Here is a 7286-nt window from a genome sequence, read left to right on the forward strand (position 1 = left end):
TTAAAATTAGATAAAAGGGTATTTTACTAATAAAGTAAATGCATCACAACAACGGTTCTTCAACCGATGTGTGCCCCATTACACGAAGGATAATTATGCCTTTCACGCAATGCAGGTGCCGTTTGAGTAGATGGGCGAGCTCGACTAAGAAGTAGCGAAAAAAAGATTGGCTAAGTGAAAATTTACTTGATCATTTGGCTTGCAGTGATTCCTCGTTGAAGCATGCGCAGCTGGTGAAGTTTCTCCGAGAGGAAGCTTCGCAGACAAAATTTTCAGTCGGTGTGAATATAACTACTAGGAACGTACAAGTGTAGTGAAGTTGGACCACTGGGAGTGCTTTCCTTGGCGTGGCAAACTAACGATTCGCTTGATTATGACATGTACTTCATGTACGCATTCAAGATTTACTCACGTAGTCACTGCACTGCCATAGAAGTGAGAGGAGGAGAAAATGTTCGTGCGTGAAAACGCGTCGCGCAAGTCAAATTGCACAGATGTGAAGCCGAAGGATTGGCTTAATAAGTCGAATTATACTTGTCTACTGCGCCGATTGGCTTCCACACAGATGAGAGCGATGCAGGTATATGAGCGTAATGATTGAACTTCACCGACAGCAGTTGTTGTAAATTCATGACGCTTTCCTTCGATCCTTTGTTTACAGGCCGTGCTGGAGGACGCGTAGCGCCGTCGGGTTTTGCCTGATGAAGTTGTGAATAAGGTGATTATGGCCTATGAAGACTTTTTAGCAAGAAGAGTTTCTTAAAGCTACTACTCAGGATCATATAGCCGGCAAAGACGGCTTCGAGAATGTGCACTAGCAGCTGCCAAGATTACCTGCAGCGCGGGAAGGGGGTAAGCCTCCCTCGAAAACGGCAGAAAATGGAGCGTCACAACGAGAAGCGTGTGTCAGGCGTCACAGACCACAGACCACAGTTTCGCTGTCTTTCCACTCGGCATGAACTCTCGGCTAGATGGCCGGCACAGTGTTCAATCATGTCACGAAGGGCCGTAGGAAAGGCGACAAACGTTGATGAGTATACATCCAGCTGATTTTCGCGTGCAGTCAGAGAACAATTTTCCCGGCTTCAATTCGCGCCGCACCGAGCACAAATGCAGATACGAATGCGTTGGTGGGATCCGTTCAAGAACCAGGAAGGTGAGCAGACACAATGCAAGTCGGAACTACATATCCCCAAGCAACAGGAATATACGCCTGAATCTAGCTGGACGGTACGTTAAAAAGAAACACATGCTGTCTTCACTGTTGTATATTACATAGAGAAGAAGTTTGCGTCGACTCGTTCGCGCATGTCAACAAGACGCATTGTATTGTAATGATCTTATGAACTTTTTTGCACCAATCTGAGTAATGATCTGTGTTGGTCCCATGTGCAGCACTCTCAGCCATTGTGCCTGTCGTTTAGCAAGCACTACAAGTATGAAGTCGACGTGACGGTGCAGAAAGTCTTATTGCGACAAATAAAGGCTCCTGTGCCCATAATGTCAGCGAATGAATGCGCAGCAAAAACTCGCGGCAAGTGGAGTCTAAAGCTATGTTGTTCCAACCACCACGACAGCGCATCGTCGACACGATGTGCGTGTGGTAGCATGCCGCCTTCGCTCAAAGGGAATTATCGCGTCTGAGTGAAATCAGATTGGTTGGCAAAGGCCTTACCAGGCATGAAAATCGATTTACGGGATGTCTTATCGAACCTTGTACCATGCTGTCAATTATATTTCTACCAAACTGACATCAGTTGCCATCGGATCAAGTTGCTATGACGAAGCGGATTGTACCTGCTCTTGCAAGCACGAACTAGCCTCAGAAGTTTCGTAGCTTGTTATAATCCAGGTTTGAGCATAAGTGTAGGCGGGCACGTCGTGCGGCCACGCTCTACTTAGACACACACCCTAGCACAGCGAGGAAGTGTTTAACCTGGTTCTCTTGCGTGCAGTGAGGTAGTTGTGGTGGGTGCGTTAGCGACCTCACCCAACAAAACTGCAAAAGTAATAGTAGACGGTGTTGCTTGAGATTGGCTTCTAGGCTAGGTAAATTCATACCACCATCGCCACACCGTTGATACGAAAAGTCACTCGGAATTGAATTTAACGTGAGAAGCACGACGATCGTGCTTTCAACTGAATGCAAACTTGTTCAGCATAGATTGTCATCGATTTGCAATAGACACCGGAAGATGCACGTGCTAAGTTTATGCCATAGGCGGAAGAGCATCACCGTTAAACGACCAAGAGGAGGTCAAAAATCGTCCTTGTCCGCCGAAAATATTGCTTGAATTCGTTCAAGCGTTCCTTCAGGAAAATTATGAGAGCGTGACAGTTAGAGACGGTTCGAAGGATACTGAGATATTTCATGGTCTCCGTATGTCCCAATACTTGTTCACCAGGGAGAAATGAGAAAGTCTAGTTCCTGCACAGCTCGAGCGTGTGAACTTGCATAGGTAAGCTTTGCACCGAGACCGTCGCTAAACTCCGCCACAATCTCAAGCTAGGCGGGCAAGTTCACGATGGAGCTACCCAGAAATGTCGATTCGTTGGCAAGAAATGTTTTTTGTGGTGGTGTGGTCTGCAGTGAGATGCAGGCCCAATTCCTCGTGAGTTCTCAGTAGGTTGCCAAGAGGCTCGATGGTCAGTATAGATAGGAGCGCAGATAGCAAATCGCATCGAATCCCGGCTCGGCTCGGATACATTGCAGACTAAGTGTTCTGGGATAATGACTAAATGCGCTTGAGGAGCCTTGAGAGAAGCCGGATCTATCGCATAAGTGCGTACCGAAGCCCAACTACTCAAGTAAGCGAATCATACAATTTCTGATGACTCGAACAAAAAATCCAGAACAGCGCGTATGCTTCTTCTTTCGAACCAGTTACAAGGTCGTGCATATTTAAAAGTGAATATAGTGATAAATGACCGCGTTTGGCGAAGCCTTTCTGGTCGAATGGATCACGTCAGCTACACCGTGCTGCAGTCGGTGCGTCAGCTCTTTTGACAGGATCTACATATCGAGTTGCACAATCTGTCGTTACCAGGTGCTACACGCCAAACTTGCTTGTTTAGCACCACTATGGATGATTTGTGCTGCGGTGGATGCAAAGTCCTGCGGTGGTGCTAGTCGCTGAACACGATACGTAAGCATTTGTCAAATAGGGTGGGAGCTATCTGAAAAAGTTCAGCCGTCAAATCGCCCATGCCAGGCGCTGAAGGCGCTTTCATGTGTCGAATCGCGCTCGCCAGGTCAGCTGCAGATACTGGTGCGTTCAAGATGCTACAGTCAACCTCCAAGTGCAAGTTACATAGGCAAGAAATTTGCGTTGCATGACACATTCAGAGGAAAGAGATCCCTCCCAGTCGGAATGGTGGGACCTCTCATCTCTGACCTTCAGTGTTCCAGAAAATCGATAAAGATCTCGTGATAATTCAATGAGAAAGTTCCTTTAACGGGGCACTACGACTTGTACTGCTTCAGTACAAGTCCACTTCGCACTGCTTCAGTTGCGAGTGGTGCCTTACGTCACTTCACGTACACTAGTACGTGCAGAGGAAGACTTCTCTTTAAGACAACTAACTTAAAGAGGGTTAAATGAAAACTGTATTAATTTAATTAAGTATCTATTCTTTCTATCTGTTACTGCTAACTTAATTATAAACTAATACTAAACATGCAATTGAAATCTTATCTTTCTCTTTGTTAACGTTTACAGCTGATTAGTCTGCGGGATAAATAGATATAATGGCCTGTATCTATTTATGAATAAGTTTTCTGAACATTACTATTTAAGTATTATCCTCCAAATATTATCTACCTTTTAGATAATATATTAATTAACAACCTTTTAGTGTTAATTTATGTAGCGATACACCGCGTTACATCACACCTCCCTTAAACGACAATCACTCTGAATGTCATTGGATGGAGTGGTCACTATGGGACCACCTAAATTTAAATTGCGTTGATTGGTTTGAACCATCATTTTAAATTCCATCGCATGAAGAACAAATTCATGCGGGGTGCTGATAGTGCGGCGCCTTCGGCTGCGGTTCGTGCTGCCGCGGGTGACGCATTTTTGTCTCTTGCGGCAGACGGAATGTCTGCCGTAGTATCTTCTACCCGCGCAACACTAGATGTTGCGATTGCACGTGGTGATTCACCACGTGAATACGACCCCTCTCTGGAGGCGGACTACGAATGCGAGTCGGACGAAATGGCCGACTCGGTGAGAATAGAACAGTCGCCTGATAGACGTCAGGTGGCTGACTTTGAGCCTTCGAATGAGAGGGCTCATTTTAATAGACGAGTTAATAGTCTATTTGGTCGACGATGAGGATGATCCCTCATTGCCCGTACGATCTCCCATACGGTCACCTGCACGTGTCTATGTGCAAGGTGACGACGATGGCGTAAGCCATCGTAAGAAAAGTTCTTGAGGTACCCCTGCTTCAGTGGGTATCACTCAGGGAAGTGAAGACAGTAGAATGTCTCATCTCGCCCCTGAAAAGAAGCCGTGGCTTTTGCCAGAACGGCTAATCGATAGCTTGTCTGGAAATACTACTGCTCACAATAATATCCCTAATATATTGCGACAAAGCTACATGGTCTTGATCCCAGCGCGAAGAATTTTCGCGCTGAGGAAGATTTTTATCTCGATGCATTTCTTAAGCACGGTTTAGTGGCAACAATATGCGAGATAAAGTCTCGCTTATGCAACCCTGGATCGCAGTGTCAAAGACATTGACCGCAAAACCTGGCTTAAAAAACTTAGCGCGAATCGCGTATAGTTCCTGAAACACTTTTTCAATGATATTGTTAGAGAAACGAACTCCAACCGGTGCAAAGTATAAATTGCATCGGTTGTCACGCGAGGCTGGGCTTCCATGCCTCACGTGGGGTGATCCCTGTCCGTGTTGTGTTGACAACTCGAAGAGGGTAAAAAGGGATGTCTATTCCCTTTCTTCGCCCTGGAGAAGGGCTCGCATCTCTATTGAGATGCGTGACGCGATTGACGTTTTGCAATCGATTTACATGCGCCAAGGGCGCGTGTTTTCCGATGGGCCTTCTGAACCATCGGGTGGGTCTCGTCATACTGACGGACGAGGCCCTCAACGTCAACAATCAGCTGGGAACCTCGTTCCCAGCTGTCATGCGAAGGTGGATAACCTCACCAGCGATCAAGATAACTCGTTCGCTGCCTCTTCACATCACGGTGGCTATGGATACGTTCTACAAGGAAACGTTGACCACCGGGGGAATCCACCAAAGGTTGTGGTGGAGGAGGGAAAATTAGATCCGAACCGTATGTCGGATCTAATGTCGAAGATCGACAAAATCGATCACTTCCTCCATGATTTGGAGGAGGGTCTTGAACACGAGCGCGGCAAGCGTCGCTCGTTGGAGCATGCGGTGCAGATTCACCATACTTAACGGTTGGAAGACCGTTCGAAGAGTGTGTATTCCATGTTGGAGTACGAGTGGAATTATCATGCTGTTCGCGATGAGCTGTCGTCAGCTCATCGTAGTTTCGAGGATCTTCGGAACCGGCATGAGAAACTTCAGGTTCAACATGAGAACCTGGTTCGCGATCACAAGAATCTTTTGGGGATTCTTGAAAAGGGCGGTCACATCCGTCCTCGGAAGAAGCCGCGTACTGATGGTACGGGCGGAGCCGACCAATACAATTGCCTTTGCGATGCAGTACACGGAAAGGACCAATGAAGTTGGGTAGTAGTTTACTGCTATCCACATTAGAAATTACACGCTTAGGTAATTTTACGTAGAGAGTAGCACTAGATCATTGATTTTAAATGAATGAATATTTGCTCTTCCATGTTTGTCCGCATTCGGTTTCTAACGGTCCACTGCGTTAGCAATGGAATCCTGAACGAAACGGATTATTGATTCTCGAGTTAGCAGAAACTCTTCTGCTAACTCATTTATTTTGTCTTTTTCAGTACGCTTAGTGCGTACTGCCATGAGATCATTCTCATTTTCGATTTCGTTTTCCTCGACATCGACATCACTCGCGTCGTTGATATCTTCGACGCGTGATGAGCATGAGCCAGAACTGGATTTGCTCGTTCGAGTCCACCCACCCCCCGCTTAAACTAGAGGATCCCTCTAATTGGGTGGGTATGCGAGGATGGCGTAAGTCATTCACAAAGAACGGTGTATGCGTTGTAGACTTATGCACAGAATTATTGATGGCGAATTCGACCATCGGTAAGAACTCGCTCCAATTCGGGTACGAATGGACGAAACCTCGAAGTATCTCTTCGAGGACGCGATTTACGCGTTCTGTTTGACCATCCGTTTCCGGGTGATCAGATGTTGACATAGTCAGCCGTGTTCCGAGAGATCGGAACACGGATTGCCAGAACGCCGCCGTGAATCTCGGATCTCTATCCGAGACTAATTCACGGGGTAACCCATGGAGTTTGAATACCGTGTCGATAAAGACACGGGCACAACCCGGAGCCGTAATCGACTCTGGTACCGCAGCAAGGTGTACCATCTTGCTGAATCTGTCTACAAAAACAAGGATTCCATTGTTTTTGTGTTCGTCTTCGGGAAATCCGAAGACGAAGTCCATAGATACGGACTGCCAACACTCTGCCGGAAGTGGTAGAGGTTGAAGAGGTGCACGGGATGAAGGGCTAGGCTTCACCCGTTGACAAACTTCGCAAGCACGAATGTACTTGCGCACAAACTGATACTGGCGGGGCCAGTAAAAGTATCGACTTACCGTGAGGTAAGTCTTCTCACGTCCACGATGTCCACTTGTTGGAGCATCGTGACACTCATACATGATGCGCAAGCGCAAATCATTGTGAGTCGGGACGACGACACGTGGGGTGTCGCCGGTAACGGCTGTGTAATACAATAAGCCGTTACGTGTTGTGTATCGATCGGATGACGATCGATATAAAGCCGGTAGATCTTTAAAAGATTTATCGGATGGATTCATTAAATGATCCATCAGACAAAGAAGGTCCTTATCTTCTTTATAGGCTTTCTTTATTTCATCAACTAAGGTTGATGATGGAACACTCGTAGTGAGTGTTGCAACAGTAAGATCACTTTTACTGTTGGGGTGCACTGCTGACTCGAAATCGGGTCGGCGTGATAACGCATCAGCGACGACATTAAGTCGTCCTGGTTTATATTCGACGGAGAAGTTATACTCCGCGAAGAAGGATAGCCACCTCGCCATTCTTTGCGAGAGGTGTGGGCTATTGACGGCCGTGCGTAATGACGCATGGTCCGTATATACGAT

The sequence above is a fragment of the Bremia lactucae genome, linkage group LG5 (genome assembly GCF_004359215.1).
Source record: "Bremia lactucae strain SF5 linkage group LG5, whole genome shotgun sequence".
Classification (NCBI taxonomy): Eukaryota; Oomycota; class Peronosporomycetes; order Peronosporales; family Peronosporaceae; genus Bremia; species Bremia lactucae.